This window comes from Eleutherodactylus coqui, chromosome 10, assembly GCF_035609145.1.
Source record: "Eleutherodactylus coqui strain aEleCoq1 chromosome 10, aEleCoq1.hap1, whole genome shotgun sequence".
NCBI classification, from domain to species: Eukaryota; Metazoa; Chordata; class Amphibia; order Anura; family Eleutherodactylidae; genus Eleutherodactylus; species Eleutherodactylus coqui.
The window spans coordinates 68,841,731-68,867,408 of NC_089846.1; positions in this window are offsets into that span (position 1 = coordinate 68,841,731).

Consider the following 25,678-nt stretch of genomic DNA (forward strand, 5'->3'; position numbering starts at 1 on the left):
CTAATGTATCTTACTGCATAGATATATATCTAGCTATATAAATAGATAGTTATATATCAATATAGATATTTCTACAAATATCTAGCTTTAAGTATAAAGTTAAACTTCTATAGTTAGGGTTTTGTAAGGCTGAAAACAGACATACAGAATTTGTCATATTATCAGCATTATTCTTATAATTGCCATTGATGTTATTCCAGGGGCAGGTAATAAACTGCATGAGGCTTTGACCAATTTTTACCATTTTAGGTAAAAAGCTGCATTGACTACACTTCTGTATTTTGTGCGATATGGTAGGGCTGCAAGCAAAGCCTGAGGCAAGATATGTCAAATACACTCCATACATCATGCGATTTCATTTTCCAAGATAGAAACATTGGTCACGCTAAACATTGTTGAACGTTTTCGCTGCAATGCATCCTGAGACGCTTGGATCCAGGTTCTATCATTCATGCTGCGCCATTTCAACCAACCTGTCTGGCTCATATTCACTTTGGGTTGAAGAGTGGCATGGTCATGGTGTAGGCCGAGCCTTTTTTGCCACTTCATCTGCCTCCGATCAAGCATAATGCCTTGCCCATAAGCATTCCCCACCCTGGAATATCTTAACCTACCCATTCCCCTATCTGGAATAACTGTACCTCCCTCAAAAGAAGTGATAAGCCGCGATATATTTGACTGTTGTAGGCTGCCGTCTCCCGCTTAAGGGCGAATTTCAAACGTTGTCCATCACAGAGACAAATGATCTGGCTCCAGCCGCGTCTATAGCAGTATCTGTCTGCTCACTTCTAGCTCCAGTGGAGACTGATGGAAAAATGGCCGCTAACAACCTGTGGTCCTTGTTCCGGGTGTGCGTATCACCATCGAGCCTTAGTGACATCATAAAGCCGCTTCAAGTGCAAGACTTGCAGGCTTATATACAGTCTATCTATCTATCTATCTATCTAATGTATCTTACTGCATAGATATATAACTATCTATTTATATAGCTAGATATATATCAATATAGATATTTCTACAAATATCTAGCTTTACGTATAAATTTAAACTTCTATAGTTATGGTTTTGTAGGGCTGAAAACATACATACAAAATTTGTATTATTATCAGCATTATTCTTATAATTGCCATTGATGTTATTACAGGGGCAGGTAATAAACCGCATGAGGCTTTGACCAAGTTTTACCATTTTAGGTAAAAAGCTGCATTGACTGCACTTCTGCATTTTGTGGGATATGGTAGGACTGCAAGCAAATCCTGAGACAAGATATGTCAAATACACTCCATACATCATGCAATTTCATTTTCCAAGATAGAAACATTGGTCACGCTGAACATTGTTGAACGTTTTCGCTGCAATGCATCCTGGGACGCTTGGATCCAGGTTCCATCATTCATGTTGCGCCATTTCAACCAACCTGTGTGGCTTATATTCACTTTGGGTTGAAGAGTGGCATGGTCATGGTGTAGGCCGAGCCTTTTATGCCACTTCATCCGCCTCCGATCAAGCATAAAGCCTTGCCCATAAGCATTCCCCTCCCTGGAATAACTCAACCTACCCATTCCCCTATCTGGAATAACTGTACCTACCACAAAAGAAGTGATAAGCAGTGATCAATTTGACTGTTGTAGGCTGCCGTCTCCCGCTAAAGGGCGAATTTCAAACGTTGTCCATCACAGAGACAAATGATCTGGCTCCAGCAGCGTCTATAGGAGTATCTGTCTGCTTACTTCTAGCTCCAGTGGAGACTAACGGAAAAATGGCCGCTAACAACCTGTGGTCCTTGTTCCGGGTGCGCGTGTCACCATTGAGCCTTAATAACATCATAAAGCTGCTTCAAGTGCAAGACTTGCAGGCTTATATACAGTCTATCTATCTATCTATCTATCTATCTATCTATCTATCTATCTATCTATCTATCTATCTAATGTATCTTACTGCATAGATATATATCTAGCTATATAAATAGATAGTTATATATCAATATAGATATTTCTACAAATATCTAGCTTTAAGTATAAAGTTAAACTTCTATAGTTAGGGTTTTGTAAGGCTGAAAACAGACATACAGAATTTGTCATATTATCAGCATTATTCTTATAATTGCCATTGATGTTATTCCAGGGGCAGGTAATAAACTGCATGAGGCTTTGACCAATTTTTACCATTTTAGGTAAAAAGCTGCATTGACTACACTTCTGTATTTTGTGCGATATGGTAGGGCTGCAAGCAAAGCCTGAGGCAAGATATGTCAAATACACTCCATACATCATGCGATTTCATTTTCCAAGATAGAAACATTGGTCACGCTAAACATTGTTGAACGTTTTCGCTGCAATGCATCCTGAGACGCTTGGATCCAGGTTCTATCATTCATGCTGCGCCATTTCAACCAACCTGTCTGGCTCATATTCACTTTGGGTTGAAGAGTGGCATGGTCATGGTGTAGGCCGAGCCTTTTTTGCCACTTCATCTGCCTCCGATCAAGCATAATGCCTTGCCCATAAGCATTCCCCACCCTGGAATATCTTAACCTACCCATTCCCCTATCTGGAATAACTGTACCTCCCTCAAAAGAAGTGATAAGCCGCGATATATTTGACTGTTGTAGGCTGCCGTCTCCTGCTTAAGGGCGAATTTCAAACGTTGTCCATCACAGAGACAAATGATCTGGCTCCAGCCGCGTCTATAGCAGTATCTGTCTGCTCACTTCTAGCTCCAGTGGAGACTGACGGAAAAATGGCCGCTAACAACCTGTGGTCCTTGTTCCGGGTGTGCGTGTCACCATCGAGCCTTAGTGACATCATAAAGCGGCTTCAAGTGCAAGACTTGCAGGCTTATATACAGTCTATCTATCTATCTATCTATCTATCTATCTATCTATCTAATGTATCTTACTGCATAGATATATAACTATCTATTTATATAGCTAGATATATATCAATATAGATATTTCTACAAATATCTAGCTTTACGTATAAATTTAAACTTCTATAGTTATGGTTTTGTAGGGCTGAAAACATACATACAAAATTTGTATTATTATCAGCATTATTCTTATAATTGCCATTGATGTTATTACAGGGGCAGGTAATAAACCGCATGAGGCTTTGACCAATTTTTACCATTTTAGGTAAAAAGCTGCATTGACTGCACTTCTGCATTTTGTGGGATATGGTAGGACTGCAAGCAAATCCTGAGACAAGATATGTCAAATACACTCCATACATCATGCAATTTCATTTTCCAAGATAGAAACATTGGTCACGCTGAACATTGTTGAACGTTTTCGCTGCAATGCATCCTGGGACGCTTGGATCCAGATTCCATCATTCATGTTGCGCCATTTCAACCAACCTGTGTGGCTTATATTCACTTTGGGTTGAAGAGTGGCATGGTCATGGTGTAGGCCGAGCCTTTTATGCCACTTCATCCGCCTCCGATCAAGCATAAAGCCTTGCCCATAAGCATTCCCCTCCCTGGAATAACTTAACCTACCCATTCCCCTATCTGGAATAACTGTACCTACCACAAAAGAAGTGATAAGCAGTGATCAATTTGACTGTTGTAGGCTGCCGTCTCCCGCTAAAGGGCGAATTTCAAACGTTGTCCATCACAGAGACAAATGATCTGGCTCCAGCAGCGTCTATAGGAGTATCTGTCTGCTTACTTCTAGCTCCAGTGGAGACTAACGGAAAAATGGCCGCTAACAACCTGTGGTCCTTGTTCCGGGTGCGCGTGTCACCATTGAGCCTTAATAACATCATAAAGCTGCTTCAAGTGCAAGACTTGCAGGCTTATATACAGTCTATCTATCTATCTATCTATCTATCTATCTAATGTATCTTACTGCATAGATATATATCTAGCTATATAAATAGATAGTTATATATCAATATAGATATTTCTACAAATATCTAGCTTTAAGTATAAAGTTAAACTTCTATAGTTAGGGTTTTGTAAGGCTGAAAACAGACATACAGAATTTGTCATATTATCAGCATTATTCTTATAATTGCCATTGATGTTATTCCAGGGGCAGGTAATAAACTGCATGAGGCTTTGACCAATTTTTACCATTTTAGGTAAAAAGCTGCATTGACTACACTTCTGTATTTTGTGCGATATGGTAGGGCTGCAAGCAAAGCCTGAGGCAAGATATGTCAAATACACTCCATACATCATGCGATTTCATTTTCCAAGATAGAAACATTGGTCACGCTAAACATTGTTGAACGTTTTCGCTGCAATGCATCCTGAGACGCTTGGATCCAGGTTCTATCATTCATGCTGCGCCATTTCAACCAACCTGTCTGGCTCATATTCACTTTGGGTTGAAGAGTGGCATGGTCATGGTGTAGGCCGAGCCTTTTTTGCCACTTCATCTGCCTCCGATCAAGCATAATGCCTTGCCCATAAGCATTCCCCACCCTGGAATATCTTAACCTACCCATTCCCCTATCTGGAATAACTGTACCTCCCTCAAAAGAAGTGATAAGCCGCGATATATTTGACTGTTGTAGGCTGCCGTCTCCCGCTTAAGGGCGAATTTCAAACGTTGTCCATCACAGAGACAAATGATCTGGCTCCAGCCGCGTCTATAGCAGTATCTGTCTGCTCACTTCTAGCTCCAGTGGAGACTGATGGAAAAATGGCCGCTAACAACCTGTGGTCCTTGTTCCGGGTGTGCGTATCACCATCGAGCCTTAGTGACATCATAAAGCCGCTTCAAGTGCAAGACTTGCAGGCTTATATACAGTCTATCTATCTATCTATCTATCTATCTATCTATCTAATGTATCTTACTGCATAGATATATAACTATCTATTTATATAGCTAGATATATATCAATATAGATATTTCTACAAATATCTAGCTTTACGTATAAATTTAAACTTCTATAGTTATGGTTTTGTAGGGCTGAAAACATACATACAAAATTTGTATTATTATCAGCATTATTCTTATAATTGCCATTGATGTTATTACAGGGGCAGGTAATAAACCGCATGAGGCTTTGACCAAGTTTTACCATTTTAGGTAAAAAGCTGCATTGACTGCACTTCTGCATTTTGTGGGATATGGTAGGACTGCAAGCAAATCCTGAGACAAGATATGTCAAATACACTCCATACATCATGCAATTTCATTTTCCAAGATAGAAACATTGGTCACGCTGAACATTGTTGAACGTTTTCGCTGCAATGCATCCTGGGACGCTTGGATCCAGGTTCCATCATTCATGTTGCGCCATTTCAACCAACCTGTGTGGCTTATATTCACTTTGGGTTGAAGAGTGGCATGGTCATGGTGTAGGCCGAGCCTTTTATGCCACTTCATCCGCCTCCGATCAAGCATAAAGCCTTGCCCATAAGCATTCCCCTCCCTGGAATAACTTAACCTACCCATTCCCCTATCTGGAATAACTGTACCTACCACAAAAGAAGTGATAAGCAGTGATCAATTTGACTGTTGTAGGCTGCCGTCTCCCGCTAAAGGGCGAATTTCAAACGTTGTCCATCACAGAGACAAATGATCTGGCTCCAGCAGCGTCTCTAGGAGAATCTGTCTGCTTACTTCTAGCTCCAGTGGAGACTAACGGAAAAATGGCCGCTAACAACCTGTGGTCCTTGTTCCGGGTGCGCGTGTCACCATTGAGCCTTAATAACATCATAAAGCTGCTTCAAGTGCAAGACTTGCAGGCTTATATACAGTCTATCTATCTATCTATCTATCTATCTATCTATCTATCTATCTAATGTATCTTACTGCATAGATATATATCTAGCTATATAAATAGATAGTTATATATCAATATAGATATTTCTACAAATATCTAGCTTTAAGTATAAAGTTAAACTTCTATAGTTAGGGTTTTGTAAGGCTGAAAACAGACATACAGAATTTGTCATATTATCAGCATTATTCTTATAATTGCCATTGATGTTATTCCAGGGGCAGGTAATAAACTGCATGAGGCTTTGACCAATTTTTACCATTTTAGGTAAAAAGCTGCATTGACTACACTTCTGTATTTTGTGCGATATGGTAGGGCTGCAAGCAAAGCCTGAGGCAAGATATGTCAAATACACTCCATACATCATGCGATTTCATTTTCCAAGATAGAAACATTGGTCACGCTAAACATTGTTGAACGTTTTCGCTGCAATGCATCCTGAGACGCTTGGATCCAGGTTCTATCATTCATGCTGCGCCATTTCAACCAACCTGTCTGGCTCATATTCACTTTGGGTTGAAGAGTGGCATGGTCATGGTGTAGGCCGAGCCTTTTTTGCCACTTCATCTGCCTCCGATCAAGCATAATGCCTTGCCCATAAGCATTCCCCACCCTGGAATATCTTAACCTACCCATTCCCCTATCTGGAATAACTGTACCTCCCTCAAAAGAAGTGTTAAGCCGCGATATATTTGACTGTTGTAGGCTGCCGTCTCCCGCTTAAGGGCGAATTTCAAACGTTGTCCATCACAGAGACAAATGATCTGGCTCCAGCCGCGTCTATAGCAGTATCTGTCTGCTCACTTCTAGCTCCAGTGGAGACTGATGGAAAAATGGCCGCTAACAACCTGTGGTCCTTGTTCCGGGTGTGCGTATCACCATCGAGCCTTAGTGACATCATAAAGCCGCTTCAAGTGCAAGACTTGCAGGCTTATATACAGTCTAACTATCTATCTATCTATCTATCTATCTATCTATCTATCTATCTATCTAATGTATCTTACTGCATAGATATATAACTATCTATTTATATAGCTAGATATATATCAATATAGATATTTCTACAAATATCTAGCTTTACGTATAAATTTAAACTTCTATAGTTATGGTTTTGTAGGGCTGAAAACATACATACAAAATTTGTATTATTATCAGCATTATTCTTATAATTGCCATTGATGTTATTACAGGGGCAGGTAATAAACCGCATGAGGCTTTGACCAATTTTTACCATTTTAGGTAAAAAGCTGCATTGACTGCACTTCTGCATTTTGTGGGATATGGTAGGACTGCAAGCAAATCCTGAGACAAGATATGTCAAATACACTCCATACATCATGCAATTTCATTTTCCAAGATAGAAACATTGGTCACGCTGAACATTGTTGAACGTTTTCGCTGCAATGCATCCTGGGACGCTTGGATCCAGGTTCCATCATTCATGTTGCGCCATTTCAACCAACCTGTGTGGTTTATATTCACTTTGGGTTGAAGAGTGGCATGGTCATGGTGTAGGCCGAGCCTTTTATGCCACTTCATCCGCCTCCGATCAAGCATAAAGCCTTGCCCATAAGCATTCCCCTCCCTGGAATAACTTAACCTACCCATTCCCCTATCTGGAATAACTGTACCTACCACAAAAGAAGTGATAAGCAGTGATCAATTTGACTGTTGTAGGCTGCCGTCTCCCGCTAAAGGGCGAATTTCAAACGTTGTCCATCACAGAGACAAATGATCTGGCTCCAGCAGCGTCTATAGGAGTATCTGTCTGCTTACTTCTAGCTCCAGTGGAGACTAACGGAAAAATGGCCGCTAACAACCTGTGGTCCTTGTTCCGGGTGCGCGTGTCACCATTGAGCCTTAATAACATCATAAAGCTGCTTCAAGTGCAAGACTTGCAGGCTTATATACAGTCTATCTATCTATCTATCTATCTATCTATCTATCTATCTATCTATCTATCTAATGTATCTTACTGCATAGATATATATCTAGCTATATAACTAGATAGTTATATATCAATATAGATATTTCTACAAATATCTAGCTTTAAGTATAAAGTTAAACTTCTATAGTTAGGGTTTTGTAAGGCTGAAAACAGACATACAGAATTTGTCATATTATCAGCATTATTCTTATAATTGCCATTGATGTTATTCCAGGGGCAGGTAATAAACTGCATGAGGCTTTGACCAATTTTTACCATTTTAGGTAAAAAGCTGCATTGACTACACTTCTGTATTTTGTGCGATATGGTAGGGCTGCAAGCAAAGCCTGAGGCAAGATATGTCAAATACACTCCATACATCATGCGATTTCATTTTCCAAGATAGAAACATTGGTCACGCTAAACATTGTTGAACGTTTTCGCTGCAATGCATCCTGAGACGCTTGGATCCAGGTTCTATCATTCATGCTGCGCCATTTCAACCAACCTGTCTGGCTCATATTCACTTTGGGTTGAAGAGTGGCATGGTCATGGTGTAGGCCGAGCCTTTTTTGCCACTTCAACTGCCTCCGATCAAGCATAATGCCTTGCCCATAAGCATTCCCCACCCTGGAATATCTTAACCTACCCATTCCCCTATCTGGAATAACTGTACCTCCCTCAAAAGAAGTGATAAGCCGCGATATATTTGACTGTTGTAGGCTGCCGTCTCCTGCTTAAGGGCGAATTTCAAACGTTGTCCATCACAGAGACAAATGATCTGGCTCCAGCCGCGTCTATAGCAGTATCTGTCTGCTCACTTCTAGCTCCAGTGGAGACTGACGGAAAAATGGCCGCTAACAACCTGTGGTCCTTGTTCCGGGTGTGCGTGTCACCATCGAGCCTTAGTGACATCATAAAGCCGCTTCAAGTGCAAGACTTGCAGGCTTATATACAGTCTATCTATCTATCTATCTATCTATCTATCTATCTATCTATCTATCTATCTATCTATCTAATGTATCTTACTGCATAGATATATAACTATCTATTTATATAGCTAGATATATATCAATATAGATATTTCTACAAATATCTAGCTTTACGTATAAATTTAAACTTCTATAGTTATGGTTTTGTAGGGCTGAAAACATACATACAAAATTTGTATTATTATCAGCATTATTCTTATAATTGCCATTGATGTTATTACAGGGGCAGGTAATAAACCGCATGAGGCTTTGACCAATTTTTACCATTTTAGGTAAAAAGCTGCATTGACTGCACTTCTGCATTTTGTGGGATATGGTAGGACTGCAAGCAAATCCTGAGACAAGATATGTCAAATACACTCCATACATCATGCAATTTCATTTTCCAAGATAGAAACATTGGTCACGCTGAACATTGTTGAACGTTTTCGCTGCAATGCATCCTGGGACGCTTGGATCCAGGTTCCATCATTCATGTTGCGCCATTTCAACCAACCTGTGTGGCTTATATTCACTTTGGGTTGAAGAGTGGCATGGTCATGGTGTAGGCCGAGCCTTTTATGCCACTTCATCCGCCTCCGATCAAGCATAAAGCCTTGCCCATAAGCATTCCCCTCCCTGGAATAACTTAACCTACCCATTCCCCTATCTGGAATAACTGTACCTACCACAAAAGAAGTGATAAGCAGTGATCAATTTGACTGTTGTAGGCTGCCGTCTCCCGCTAAAGGGCGAATTTCAAACGTTGTCCATCACAGAGACAAATGATCTGGCTCCAGCAGCGTCTATAGGAGTATCTGTCTGCTTACTTCTAGCTCCAGTGGAGACTAACGGAAAAATGGCCGCTAACAACCTGTGGTCCTTGTTCCGGGTGCGCGTGTCACCATCGAGCCTTAATGACATCATAAAGCTGCTTCAAGTGCAAGACTTGCAGGCTTATATACAGTCTATCTATCTATCTATCTAATGTATCTTACTGCATAGATATATATCTAGCTATATAACTAGATAGTTATATATCAATATAGATATTTCTACAAATATCTAGCTTTAAGTATAAAGTTAAACTTCTATAGTTAGGGTTTTGTAAGGCTGAAAACAGACATACAGAATTTGTCATATTATCAGCATTATTCTTATAATTGCCATTGATGTTATTCCAGGGGCAGGTAATAAACTGCATGAGGCTTTGACCAATTTTTACCATTTTAGGTAAAAAGCTGCATTGACTACACTTCTGTATTTTGTGCGATATGGTAGGGCTGCAAGCAAAGCCTGAGGCAAGATATGTCAAATACACTCCATACATCATGCGATTTCATTTTCCAAGATAGAAACATTGGTCACGCTAAACATTGTTGAACGTTTTCGCTGCAATGCATCCTGAGACGCTTGGATCCAGGTTCTATCATTCATGCTGCGCCATTTCAACCAACCTGTCTGGCTCATATTCACTTTGGGTTGAAGAGTGGCATGGTCATGGTGTAGGCCGAGCCTTTTTTGCCACTTCATCTGCCTCCGATCAAGCATAATGCCTTGCCCATAAGCATTCCCCACCCTGGAATATCTTAACCTACCCATTCCCCTATCTGGAATAACTGTACCTCCCTCAAAAGAAGTGATAAGCCGCGATATATTTGACTGTTGTAGGCTGCCGTCTCCTGCTTAAGGGCGAATTTCAAACGTTGTCCATCACAGAGACAAATGATCTGGCTCCAGCCGCGTCTATAGCAGTATCTGTCTGCTCACTTCTAGCTCCAGTGGAGACTGACGGAAAAATGGCCGCTAACAACCTGTGGTCCTTGTTCCGGGTGTGCGTGTCACCATCGAGCCTTAGTGACATCATAAAGCCGCTTCAAGTGCAAGACTTGCAGGCTTATATACAGTCTATCTATCTATCTATCTATCTATCTATCTATCTAATGTATCTTACTGCATAGATATATAACTATCTATTTATATAGCTAGATATATATCAATATAGATATTTCTACAAATATCTAGCTTTACGTATAAATTTAAACTTCTATAGTTATGGTTTTGTAGGGCTGAAAACATACATACAAAATTTGTATTATTATCAGCATTATTCTTATAATTGCCATTGATGTTATTACAGGGGCAGGTAATAAACCGCATGAGGCTTTGACCAATTTTTACCATTTTAGGTAAAAAGCTGCATTGACTGCACTTCTGCATTTTGTGGGATATGGTAGGACTGCAAGCAAATCCTGAGACAAGATATGTCAAATACACTCCATACATCATGCAATTTCATTTTCCAAGATAGAAACATTGGTCACGCTGAACATTGTTGAACGTTTTCGCTGCAATGCATCCTGGGACGCTTGGATCCAGGTTCCATCATTCATGTTGCGCCATTTCAACCAACCTGTGTGGCTTATATTCACTTTGGGTTGAAGAGTGGCATGGTCATGGTGTAGGCCGAGCCTTTTATGCCACTTCATCCGCCTCCGATCAAGCATAAAGCCTTGCCCATAAGCATTCCCCTCCCTGGAATAACTTAACCTACCCATTCCCCTATCTGGAATAACTGTACCTACCACAAAAGAAGTGATAAGCAGTGATCAATTTGACTGTTGTAGGCTGCCGTCTCCCGCTAAAGGGCGAATTTCAAACGTTGTCCATCACAGAGACAAATGATCTGGCTCCAGCAGCGTCTATAGGAGTATCTGTCTGCTTACTTCTAGCTCCAGTGGAGACTAACGGAAAAATGGCCGCTAACAACCTGTGGTCCTTGTTCCGGGTGCGCGTGTCACCATCGAGCCTTAATGACATCATAAAGCTGCTTCAAGTGCAAGACTTGCAGGCTTATATAAAGTCTATCTATCTATCTATCTATCTAATGTATCTTACTGCATAGATATATATCTAGCTATATAACTAGATAGTTATATATCAATATAGATATTTCTACAAATATCTAGCTTTAAGTATAAAGTTAAACTTCTATAGTTAGGGTTTTGTAAGGCTGAAAACAGACATACAGAATTTGTCATATTATCAGCATTATTCTTATAATTGCCATTGATGTTATTCCAGGGGCAGGTAATAAACTGCATGAGGCTTTGACCAATTTTTACCATTTTAGGTAAAAAGCTGCATTGACTACACTTCTGTATTTTGTGCGATATGGTAGGGCTGCAAGCAAAGCCTGAGGCAAGATATGTCAAATACACTCCATACATCATGCGATTTCATTTTCCAAGATAGAAACATTGGTCACGCTAAACATTGTTGAACGTTTTCGCTGCAATGCATCCTGAGACGCTTGGATCCAGGTTCTATCATTCATGCTGCGCCATTTCAACCAACCTGTCTGGCTCATATTCACTTTGGGTTGAAGAGTGGCATGGTCATGGTGTAGGCCGAGCCTTTTTTGCCACTTCAACTGCCTCCGATCAAGCATAATGCCTTGCCCATAAGCATTCCCCACCCTGGAATATCTTAACCTACCCATTCCCCTATCTGGAATAACTGTACCTCCCTCAAAAGAAGTGATAAGCCGCGATATATTTGACTGTTGTAGGCTGCCGTCTCCTGCTTAAGGGCGAATTTCAAACGTTGTCCATCACAGAGACAAATGATCTGGCTCCAGCCGCGTCTATAGCAGTATCTGTCTGCTCACTTCTAGCTCCAGTGGAGACTGACGGAAAAATGGCCGCTAACAACCTGTGGTCCTTGTTCCGGGTGTGCGTGTCACCATCGAGCCTTAGTGACATCATAAAGCCGCTTCAAGTGCAAGACTTGCAGGCTTATATACAGTCTATCTATCTATCTATCTATCTATCTATCTATCTATCTATCTATCTATCTATCTAATGTATCTTACTGCATAGATATATAACTATCTATTTATATAGCTAGATATATATCAATATAGATATTTCTACAAATATCTAGCTTTACGTATAAATTTAAACTTCTATAGTTATGGTTTTGTAGGGCTGAAAACATACATACAAAATTTGTATTATTATCAGCATTATTCTTATAATTGCCATTGATGTTATTACAGGGGCAGGTAATAAACCGCATGAGGCTTTGACCAATTTTTACCATTTTAGGTAAAAAGCTGCATTGACTGCACTTCTGCATTTTGTGGGATATGGTAGGACTGCAAGCAAATCCTGAGACAAGATATGTCAAATACACTCCATACATCATGCAATTTCATTTTCCAAGATAGAAACATTGGTCACGCTGAACATTGTTGAACGTTTTCGCTGCAATGCATCCTGGGACGCTTGGATCCAGGTTCCATCATTCATGTTGCGCCATTTCAACCAACCTGTGTGGCTTATATTCACTTTGGGTTGAAGAGTGGCATGGTCATGGTGTAGGCCGAGCCTTTTATGCCACTTCATCCGCCTCCGATCAAGCATAAAGCCTTGCCCATAAGCATTCCCCTCCCTGGAATAACTTAACCTACCCATTCCCCTATCTGGAATAACTGTACCTACCACAAAAGAAGTGATAAGCAGTGATCAATTTGACTGTTGTAGGCTGCCGTCTCCCGCTAAAGGGCGAATTTCAAACGTTGTCCATCACAGAGACAAATGATCTGGCTCCAGCAGCGTCTATAGGAGTATCTGTCTGCTTACTTCTAGCTCCAGTGGAGACTAACGGAAAAATGGCCGCTAACAACCTGTGGTCCTTGTTCCGGGTGCGCGTGTCACCATCGAGCCTTAATGACATCATAAAGCTGCTTCAAGTGCAAGACTTGCAGGCTTATATACAGTCTATCTATCTATCTATCTATCTATCTAATGTATCTTACTGCATAGATATATATCTAGCTATATAACTAGATAGTTATATATCAATATAGATATTTCTACAAATATCTAGCTTTAAGTATAAAGTTAAACTTCTATAGTTAGGGTTTTGTAAGGCTGAAAACAGACATACAGAATTTGTCATATTATCAGCATTATTCTTATAATTGCCATTGATGTTATTCCAGGGGCAGGTAATAAACTGCATGAGGCTTTGACCAATTTTTACCATTTTAGGTAAAAAGCTGCATTGACTACACTTCTGTATTTTGTGCGATATGGTAGGGCTGCAAGCAAAGCCTGAGGCAAGATATGTCAAATACACTCCATACATCATGCGATTTCATTTTCCAAGATAGAAACATTGGTCACGCTAAACATTGTTGAACGTTTTCGCTGCAATGCATCCTGAGACGCTTGGATCCAGGTTCTATCATTCATGCTGCGCCATTTCAACCAACCTGTCTGGCTCATATTCACTTTGGGTTGAAGAGTGGCATGGTCATGGTGTAGGCCGAGCCTTTTTTGCCACTTCATCTGCCTCCGATCAAGCATAATGCCTTGCCCATAAGCATTCCCCACCCTGGAATATCTTAACCTACCCATTCCCCTATCTGGAATAACTGTACCTCCCTCAAAAGAAGTGATAAGCCGCGATATATTTGACTGTTGTAGGCTGCCGTCTCCTGCTTAAGGGCGAATTTCAAACGTTGTCCATCACAGAGACAAATGATCTGGCTCCAGCCGCGTCTATAGCAGTATCTGTCTGCTCACTTCTAGCTCCAGTGGAGACTGACGGAAAAATGGCCGCTAACAACCTGTGGTCCTTGTTCCGGGTGTGCGTGTCACCATCGAGCCTTAGTGACATCATAAAGCCGCTTCAAGTGCAAGACTTGCAGGCTTATATACAGTCTATCTATCTATCTATCTATCTATCTATCTATCTAATGTATCTTACTGCATAGATATATAACTATCTATTTATATAGCTAGATATATATCAATATAGATATTTCTACAAATATCTAGCTTTACGTATAAATTTAAACTTCTATAGTTATGGTTTTGTAGGGCTGAAAACATACATACAAAATTTGTATTATTATCAGCATTATTCTTATAATTGCCATTGATGTTATTACAGGGGCAGGTAATAAACCGCATGAGGCTTTGACCAATTTTTACCATTTTAGGTAAAAAGCTGCATTGACTGCACTTCTGCATTTTGTGGGATATGGTAGGACTGCAAGCAAATCCTGAGACAAGATATGTCAAATACACTCCATACATCATGCAATTTCATTTTCCAAGATAGAAACATTGGTCACGCTGAACATTGTTGAACGTTTTCGCTGCAATGCATCCTGGGACGCTTGGATCCAGGTTCCATCATTCATGTTGCGCCATTTCAACCAACCTGTGTGGCTTATATTCACTTTGGGTTGAAGAGTGGCATGGTCATGGTGTAGGCCGAGCCTTTTATGCCACTTCATCCGCCTCCGATCAAGCATAAAGCCTTGCCCATAAGCATTCCCCTCCCTGGAATAACTTAACCTACCCATTCCCCTATCTGGAATAACTGTACCTACCACAAAAGAAGTGATAAGCAGTGATCAATTTGACTGTTGTAGGCTGCCGTCTCCCGCTAAAGGGCGAATTTCAAACGTTGTCCATCACAGAGACAAATGATCTGGCTCCAGCAGCGTCTATAGGAGTATCTGTCTGCTTACTTCTAGCTCCAGTGGAGACTAACGGAAAAATGGCCGCTAACAACCTGTGGTCCTTGTTCCGGGTGCGCGTGTCACCATCGAGCCTTAATGACATCATAAAGCTGCTTCAAGTGCAAGACTTGCAGGCTTATATAAAGTCTATCTATCTATCTATCTATCTAATGTATCTTACTGCATAGATATATATCTAGCTATATAACTAGATAGTTATATATCAATATAGATATTTCTACAAATATCTAGCTTTAAGTATAAAGTTAAACTTCTATAGTTAGGGTTTTGTAAGGCTGAAAACAGACATACAGAATTTGTCATATTATCAGCATTATTCTTATAATTGCCATTGATGTTATTCCAGGGGCAGGTAATAAACTGCATGAGGCTTTGACCAATTTTTACCATTTTAGGTAAAAAGCTGCATTGACTACACTTCTGTATTTTGTGCGATATGGTAGGGCTGCAAGCAAAGCCTGAGGCAAGATATGTCAAATACACTCCATACATCATGCGATTTCATTTTCCAAGATAGAAACATTGGTCACGCTAAACATTGTTGAACGTTTTCGCTGCAATGCATCCTGAGACGCTTGGATCCAGGTTCTATCATTCATGCTGCGCCATTTCAACCAACCTGTCTGGCTCATATTCACTTTGGGTTGAAGAGTGGCATGGTCATGGTGTAGGCCGAGCCTTTTTTGCCACTTCATCTGCCTCCGATCAAGCATAATGCCTTGCCCATAAGCATGCCCCACCCTGGAATATCTTAACCTACCCATTCCCCTATCTGGAATAACTGTACCTCCCTCAAAAGAAGTGATAAGCCGCGATATATTTGACTGTTGTAGGCTGCCGTCTCCTGCTTAAGGGCGAATTTCAAACGTTGTCCATCACAGAGACAAATGATCTGGCTCCAGCCGCGTCTATAGCAGTATCTGTCTGCTCACTTCTAGCTCCAGTGGAGACTGACGGAAAAATGGCCGCTAACAACCTGTGGTCCTTGTTCCGGGTGTGCGTGTCACCATCGAGCCTTAGTGACATCATAAAGCCGCTTCAAGTGCAAGACTTGCAGGCTTATATACAGTCTATCTATCTATCTATCTATCTATCTATCTATCTATCTATCTATCTATCTATCTATCTAATGTATCTTACTGCATAGATATATAACTATCTATTTATATAGCTAGATATATATCAATATAGATATTTCTACAAATATCTAGCTTTACGTATAAATTTAAACTTCTATAGTTATGGTTTTGTAGGGCTGAAAACATACATACAAAATTTGTATTATTATCAGCATTATTCTTATAATTGCCATTGATGTTATTACAGGGGCAGGTAATAAACCGCATGAGGCTTTGACCAATTTTTACCATTTTAGGTAAAAAGCTGCATTGACTGCACTTCTGCATTTTGTGGGATATGGTAGGACTGCAAGCAAAGCCTGAGACAATATATGTCAAATACACTCCATACAGCATGCGATTTCATTTTCCAAGATAGAAACATTGGTCACGCTGAACATTGTTGAATGTTTTCGCTGCAATGTATCCTGGGACGCTTGGATCCAGGTTCTATCATTCATGCTGCGCCATTTCAACCAACCTGTGTGGCTCATATTCACTTTGGGTTGACGAGTTGCATGGTCATGGTGTAGGCCGAGCCTTTTTTGCCACTTCATCCGCCTCCGATCAAGCATAATGCCTTGCCCATAAGCATTCCCCACCCTGGAATATCTTAACCTACCCATTCCCCTATCTGGAATAACTGTACCTCCCTCAAAAGAAGTGATAAGCCGCGATATATTTGACTGTTGTAGGCTGCCGTCTCCCGCTTAAGGGCGAATTTCAAACGTTGTCCATCACAGAGACAAATGATCTGGCTCCAGCCGCGTCTATAGCAGTATCTGTCTGCTCACTTCTAGCTCCAGTGGAGACTGACGGAAAAATGGCCGCTAACAACCTGTGTTCCTTGTTCCGGGTGCGCGTGTCACCATCGAGCCTTAATGACATCATAAAGCTGCTTCAAGTGCAAGACTTGCAGGCTTATATACAGTCTATCTATCTATCTAATCTATCTATCTAATGTATCTTACTGCATAGATATATATCTAGCTATATAAATAGATAGTTATATATCAATATAGATATTTCTACAAATATCTAGCTTTACGTATAAATTTAAACTTCTATAGTTATGGTTTTGTAGGGCTGAAAACATACATACAAAATTTGTATTACTATCAGCATTATTCTTATAATTGCCATTGATGTTCTTCCAGTTCTAATAAACTGCATGAGGCTTTGACCAATTTTTACCATTTTAGGTAAAAAGCTGCATTGACTGCACTTCTGCATTTTGTGCGATATGGTAGGACTGCAAGCAAAGCCTGAGACAATATATGTCAAATACACTCCATACAGCATGCGATTTCATTTTCCAAGATAGAAACATTGGTCACGCTGAACATTGTTGAATGTTTTCGCTGCAATGTATCCTGGGACGCTTGGATCCAGGTTCTATCATTCATGCTGCACCATTTCAACCAACCTGTGTGGCTCATATTCACTTTGGGTTGAAGAGTGGCATGGTCATGGTGTAGGCCGAGCCTTTTTTGCCACTTCATCCGCCTCCGATCAAGCATAATGCCTTGCCCATAAGCATTACCCACCCTGGAATATCTTAACCTACCCATTCCCCTATCTGGAATAACTGTACCTCCCTCAAAAGAAGTGATAAGCCGCGATATATTTGACTGTTGTAGGCTGCCGTCTCCCGCTTAAGGGCGAATTTCAAACGTTGTCCATCACAGAGACAAATGATCTGGCTCCAGCCGCGTCTATAGCAGTATCTGTCTGCTCACTTCTAGCTCCAGTGGAGACTGACGGAAAAATGGCCGCTAACAACCTGTGGTCCTTGTTCCGGGTGTGCGTGTCACCATCGAGCCTTAGTGACATCATAAAGCCGCTTCAAGTGCAAGACTTGCAGGCTTATATACAGTCTATCTATCTATCTATCTATCTAATGTATCTTACTGCATAGATATATAACTATCTATTTATATAGCTAGATATATATCAATATAGATATTTCTACAAATATCTAGCTTTACGTATAAATTTAAACTTCTATAGTTATGGTTTTGTAGGGCTGAAAACATACATACAAAATTTGTATTATTATCAGCATTATTCTTATAATTGCCATTGATGTTATTACAGGGGCAGGTAATAAACCGCATGAGGCTTTGACCAATTTTTACCATTTTAGGTAAAAAGCTGCATTGACTGCACTTCTGCATTTTGTGGGATATGGTAGGACTGCAAGCAAATCCTGAGACAAGATATGTCAAATACACTCCATACATCATGCAATTTCATTTTCCAAGATAGAAACATTGGTCACGCTGAACATTGTTGAACGTTTTCGCTGCAATGCATCCTGGGACGCTTGGATCCAGGTTCCATCATTCATGTTGCGCCATTTCAACCAACCTGTGTGGCTTATATTCACTTTGGGTTGAAGAGTGGCATGGTCATGGTGTAGGCCGAGCCTTTTATGCCACTTCATCCGCCTCCGATCAAGCATAAAGCCTTGCCCATAAGCATTCCCCTCTCTGGAATAACTTAACCTACCCATTCCCCTATCTGGAATAACTGTACCTACCACAAAAGAAGTGATAAGCAGTGATCAATTTGACTGTTGTAGGCTGCCGTCTCCCGCTAAAGGGCGAATTTCAAACGTTGTCCATCACAGAGACAAATGATCTGGCTCCAGCAGCGTCTATAGGAGTATCTGTCTGCTTACTTCTAGCTCCAGTGGAGACTAACGGAAAAATGGCCGCTAACAACCTGTGGTCCTTGTTCCGGGTGCGCGTGTCACCATTGAGCCTTAATAACATCATAAAGCTGCTTCAAGTGCAAGACTTGCAGGCTTATATACAGTCTATCTATCTATCTATCTATCTATCTATCTATCTATCTATCTAATGTATCTTACTGCATAGATATATATCTAGCTATATAACTAGATAGTTATATATCAATATAGATATTTCTACAAATATCTAGCTTTAAGTATAAAGTTAAACTTCTATAGTTAGGGTTTTGTAAGGCTGAAAACAGACATACAGAATTTGTCATATTATCAGCATTATTCTTATAATTGCCATTGATGTTATTCCAGGGGCAGGTAATAAACTGCATGAGGCTTTGACCAATTTTTACCATTTTAGGTAAAAAGCTGCATTGACTACACTTCTGTATTTTGTGCGATATGGTAGGGCTGCAAGCAAAGCCTGAGGCAAGATATGTCAAATACACTCCATACATCATGCGATTTCATTTTCCAAGATAGAAACATTGGTCACGCTAAACATTGTTGAACGTTTTCGCTGCAATGCATCCTGAGACGCTTGGATCCAGGTTCTATCATTCATGCTGCGCCATTTCAACCAACCTGTCTGGCTCATATTCACTTTGGGTTGAAGAGTGGCATGGTCATGGTGTAGGCCGAGCCTTTTTTGCCACTTCATCTGCCTCCGATCAAGCATAATGCCTTGCCCATAAGCATTCCCCACCCTGGAATATCTTAACCTACCCATTCCCCTATCTGGAATAACTGTACCTCCCTCAAAAGAAGTGATAAGCCGCGATATATTTGACTGTTGTAGGCTGCCGTCTCCTGCTTAAGGGCGAATTTCAAACGTTGTCCATCACAGAGACAAATGATCTGGCTCCAGCCGCGTCTATAGCAGTATCTGTCTGCTCACTTCTAGCTCCAGTGGAGACTGACGGAAAAATGGCCGCTAACAACCTGTGGTCCTTGTTCCGGGTGTGCGTGTCACCATCGAGCCTTAGTGACATCATAAAGCCGCTTCAAGTGCAAGACTTGCAGGCTTATATACAGTCTATCTATCTATCTATCTATCTATCTATCTATCTATCTATCTATCTATCTATCTATCTATCTATCTAATGTATCTTACTGCATAGATATATAACTATCTATTTATATAGCTAGATATATATCAATATAGATATTTCTACAAATATCTAGCTTTACGTATAAATTTAAACTTCTATAGTTATGGTTTTGTAGGGCTGAAAACATACATACAAAATTTGTATTATTATCAGCATTATTCTTATAATTGCCATTGATGTTATTACAGGGGCAGGTAATAAACCGCATGAGGCTTTGACCAATTTTTACCATTTTAGGTAAAAAGCTGCATTGACTGCACTTCTGCATTTTGTGGGATATGGTAGGACTGCAAGCAAATCCTGAGACAAGATATGTCAAATACACTCCATACATCATGCAATTTCATTTTCCAAGATAGAAACATTGGTCACGCTGAACATTGTTGAACGTTTTCGCTGCAATGCATCCTGGGATGCTTGGATCCAGGTTCCATCATTCATGTTGCGCCATTTCAACCAACCTGTGTGGCTTATATTCACTTTGGGTTGAAGAGTGGCATGGTCATGGTGTAGGCCGAGCCTTTTATGCCACTTCATCCGCCTCCGATCAAGCATAAAGCCTTGCCCATAAGCATTCCCCTCCCTGGAATAACTTAACCTACCCATTCCCCTATCTGGAATAACTGTACCTACCACAAAAGAAGTGATAAGCAGTGATCAATTTGACTGTTGTAGGCTGCCGTCTCCCGCTAAAGGGCGAATTTCAAACGTTGTCCATCACAGAGACAAATGATCTGGCTCCAGCAGCGTCTATAGGAGTATCTGTCTGCTTACTTCTAGCTCCAGTGGAGACTAACGGAAAAATGGCCGCTAACAACCTGTGGTCCTTGTTCCGGGTGCGCGTGTCACCATTGAGCCTTAATAACATCATAAAGCTGCTTCAAGTGCAAGACTTGCAGGCTTATATACAGTCTATCTATCTATCTATCTATCTAATGTATCTTACTGCATAGATATATATCTAGCTATATAAATAGATAGTTATATATCAATATAGATATTTCTACAAATATCTAGCTTTAAGTATAAAGTTAAACTTCTATAGTTAGGGTTTTGTAAGGCTGAAAACAGACATACAGAATTTGTCATATTATCAGCATTATTCTTATAATTGCCATTGATGTTATTCCAGGGGCAGGTAATAAACTGCATGAGGCTTTGACCAATTTTTACCATTTTAGGTAAAAAGCTGCATTGACTACACTTCTGTATTTTGTGCGATATGGTAGGGCTGCAAGCAAAGCCTGAGGCAAGATATGTCAAATACACTCCATACATCATGCGATTTCATTTTCCAAGATAGAAACATTGGTCACGCTAAACATTGTTGAACGTTTTCGCTGCAATGCATCCTGAGACGCTTGGATCCAGGTTCTATCATTCATGCTGCGCCATTTCAACCAACCTGTCTGGCTCATATTCACTTTGGGTTGAAGAGTGGCATGGTCATGGTGTAGGCCGAGCCTTTTTTGCCACTTCATCTGCCTCCGATCAAGCATAATGCCTTGCCCATAAGCATTCCCCACCCTGGAATATCTTAACCTACCCATTCCCCTATCTGGAATAACTGTACCTCCCTCAAAAGAAGTGATAAGCCGCGATATATTTGACTGTTGTAGGCTGCCGTCTCCCGCTTAAGGGCGAATTTCAAACGTTGTCCATCACAGAGACAAATGATCTGGCTCCAGCCGCGTCTATAGCAGTATCTGTCTGCTCACTTCTAGCTCCAGTGGAGACTGATGGAAAAATGGCCGCTAACAACCTGTGGTCCTTGTTCCGGGTGTGCGTATCACCATCGAGCCTTAGTGACATCATAAAGCCGCTTCAAGTGCAAGACTTGCAGGCTTATATACAGTCTATCTATCTATCTATCTATCTATCTATCTATCTATCTATCTATCTATCTATCTAATGTATCTTACTGCATAGATATATAACTATCTATTTATATAGCTAGATATATATCAATATAGATATTTCTACAAATATCTAGCTTTACGTATAAATTTAAACTTCTATAGTTATGGTTTTGTAGGGCTGAAAACATACATACAAAATTTGTATTATTATCAGCATTATTCTTATAATTGCCATTGATGTTATTACAGGGGCAGGTAATAAACCGCATGAGGCTTTGACCAAGTTTTACCATTTTAGGTAAAAAGCTGCATTGACTGCACTTCTGCATTTTGTGGGATATGGTAGGACTGCAAGCAAATCCTGAGACAAGATATGTCAAATACACTCCATACATCATGCAATTTCATTTTCCAAGATAGAAACATTGGTCACGCTGAACATTGTTGAACGTTTTCGCTGCAATGCATCCTGGGACGCTTGGATCCAGGTTCCATCATTCATGTTGCGCCATTTCAACCAACCTGTGTGGCTTATATTCACTTTGGGTTGAAGAGTGGCATGGTCATGGTGTAGGCCGAGCCTTTTATGCCACTTCATCCGCCTCCGATCAAGCATAAAGCCTTGCCCATAAGCATTCCCCTCCCTGGAATAACTTAACCTACCCATTCCCCTATCTGGAATAACTGTACCTACCACAAAAGAAGTGATAAGCAGTGATCAATTTGACTGTTGTAGGCTGCCGTCTCCCGCTAAAGGGCGAATTTCAAACGTTGTCCATCACAGAGACAAATGATCTGGCTCCAGCAGCGTCTCTAGGAGAATCTGTCTGCTTACTTCTAGCTCCAGTGGAGACTAACGGAAAAATGGCCGCTAACAACCTGTGGTCCTTGTTCCGGGTGCGCGTGTCACCATTGAGCCTTAATAACATCATAAAGCTGCTTCAAGTGCAAGACTTGCAGGCTTATATACAGTCTATCTATCTATCTATCTATCTATCTATCTATCTATCTATCTATCTATCTATCTATCTAATGTATCTTACTGCATAGATATATATCTAGCTATATAAATAGATAGTTATATATCAATATAGATATTTCTACAAATATCTAGCTTTAAGTATAAAGTTAAACTTCTATAGTTAGGGTTTTGTAAGGCTGAAAACAGACATACAGAATTTGTCATATTATCAGCATTATTCTTATAATTGCCATTGATGTTATTCCAGGGGCAGGTAATAAACTGCATGAGGCTTTGACCAATTTTTACCATTTTAGGTAAAAAGCTGCATTGACTACACTTCTGTATTTTGTGCGATATGGTAGGGCTGCAAGCAAAGCCTGAGGCAAGATATGTCAAATACACTCCATACATCATGCGATTTCATTTTCCAAGATAGAAACATTGGTCACGCTAAACATTGTTGAACGTTTTCGCTGCAATGCATCCTGAGACGCTTGGATCCAGGTTCTATCATTCATGCTGCGCCATTTCAACCAACCTGTCTGGCTCATATTCACTTTGGGTTGAAGAGTGGCATGGTCATGGTGTAGGCCGAGCCTTTTTTGCCACTTCATCTGCCTCCGATCAAGCATAATGCCTTGCCCATAAGCATTCCCCACCCTGGAATATCTTAACCTACCCATTCCCCTATCTGGAATAACTGTACCTCCCTCAAAAGAAGTGATAAGCCGCGATATATTTGACTGTTGTAGGCTGCCGTCTCCCGCTTAAGGGCGAATTTCAAACGTTGTCCATCACAGAGACAAATGATCTGGCTCCAGCCGCGTCTATAGCAGTATCTGTCTGCTCACTTCTAGCTCCAGTGGAGACTGATGGAAAAATGGCCGCTAACAACCTGTGGTCCTTGTTCCGGGTGTGCGTATCACCATCGAGCCTTAGTGACATCATAAAGCCGCTTCAAGTGCAAGACTTGCAGGCTTATATACAGTCTATCTATCTATCTATCTATCTATCTATCTATCTATTTATCTATCTAATGTATCTTACTGCATAGATATATAACTATCTATTTATATAGCTAGATATATATCAATATAGATATTTCTACAAATATCTAGCTTTACGTATAAATTTAAACTTCTATAGTTATGGTTTTGTAGGGCTGAAAACATACATACAAAATTTGTATTATTATCAGCATTATTCTTATAATTGCCATTGATGTTATTACAGGGGCAGGTAATAAACCGCATGAGGCTTTGACCAATTTTTACCATTTTAGGTAAAAAGCTGCATTGACTGCACTTCTGCATTTTGTGGGATATGGTAGGACTGCAAGCAAATCCTGAGACAAGATATGTCAAATACACTCCATACATCATGCAATTTCATTTTCCAAGATAGAAACATTGGTCACGCTGAACATTGTTGAACGTTTTCGCTGCAATGCATCCTGGGACGCTTGGATCCAGGTTCCATCATTCATGTTGCGCCATTTCAACCAACCTGTGTGGTTTATATTCACTTTGGGTTGAAGAGTGGCATGGTCATGGTGTAGGCCGAGCCTTTTATGCCACTTCATCCGCCTCCGATCAAGCATAAAGCCTTGCCCATAAGCATTCCCCTCCCTGGAATAACTTAACCTACCCATTCCCCTATCTGGAATAACTGTACCTACCACAAAAGAAGTGATAAGCAGTGATCAATTTGACTGTTGTAGGCTGCCGTCTCCCGCTAAAGGGCGAATTTCAAACGTTGTCCATCACAGAGACAAATGATCTGGCTCCAGCAGCGTCTATAGGAGTATCTGTCTGCTTACTTCTAGCTCCAGTGGAGACTAACGGAAAAATGGCCGCTAACAACCTGTGGTCCTTGTTCCGGGTGCGCGTGTCACCATTGAGCCTTAATAACATCATAAAGCTGCTTCAAGTGCAAGACTTGCAGGCTTATATACAGTCTATCTATCTATCTATCTATCTATCTATCTATCTATCTATCTATCTATCTAATGTATCTTACTGCATAGATATATATCTAGCTATATAACTAGATAGTTATATATCAATATAGATATTTCTACAAATATCTAGCTTTAAGTATAAAGTTAAACTTCTATAGTTAGGGTTTTGTAAGGCTGAAAACAGACATACAGAATTTGTCATATTATCAGCATTATTCTTATAATTGCCATTGATGTTATTCCAGGGGCAGGTAATAAACTGCATGAGGCTTTGACCAATTTTTACCATTTTAGGTAAAAAGCTGCATTGACTACACTTCTGTATTTTGTGCGATATGGTAGGGCTGCAAGCAAAGCCTGAGGCAAGATATGTCAAATACACTCCATACATCATGCGATTTCATTTTCCAAGATAGAAACATTGGTCACGCTAAACATTGTTGAACGTTTTCGCTGCAATGCATCCTGAGACGCTTGGATCCAGGTTCTATCATTCATGCTGCGCCATTTCAACCAACCTGTCTGGCTCATATTCACTTTGGGTTGAAGAGTGGCATGGTCATGGTGTAGGCCGAGCCTTTTTTGCCACTTCAACTGCCTCCGATCAAGCATAATGCCTTGCCCATAAGCATTCCCCACCCTGGAATATCTTAACCTACCCATTCCCCTATCTGGAATAACTGTACCTCCCTCAAAAGAAGTGATAAGCCGCGATATA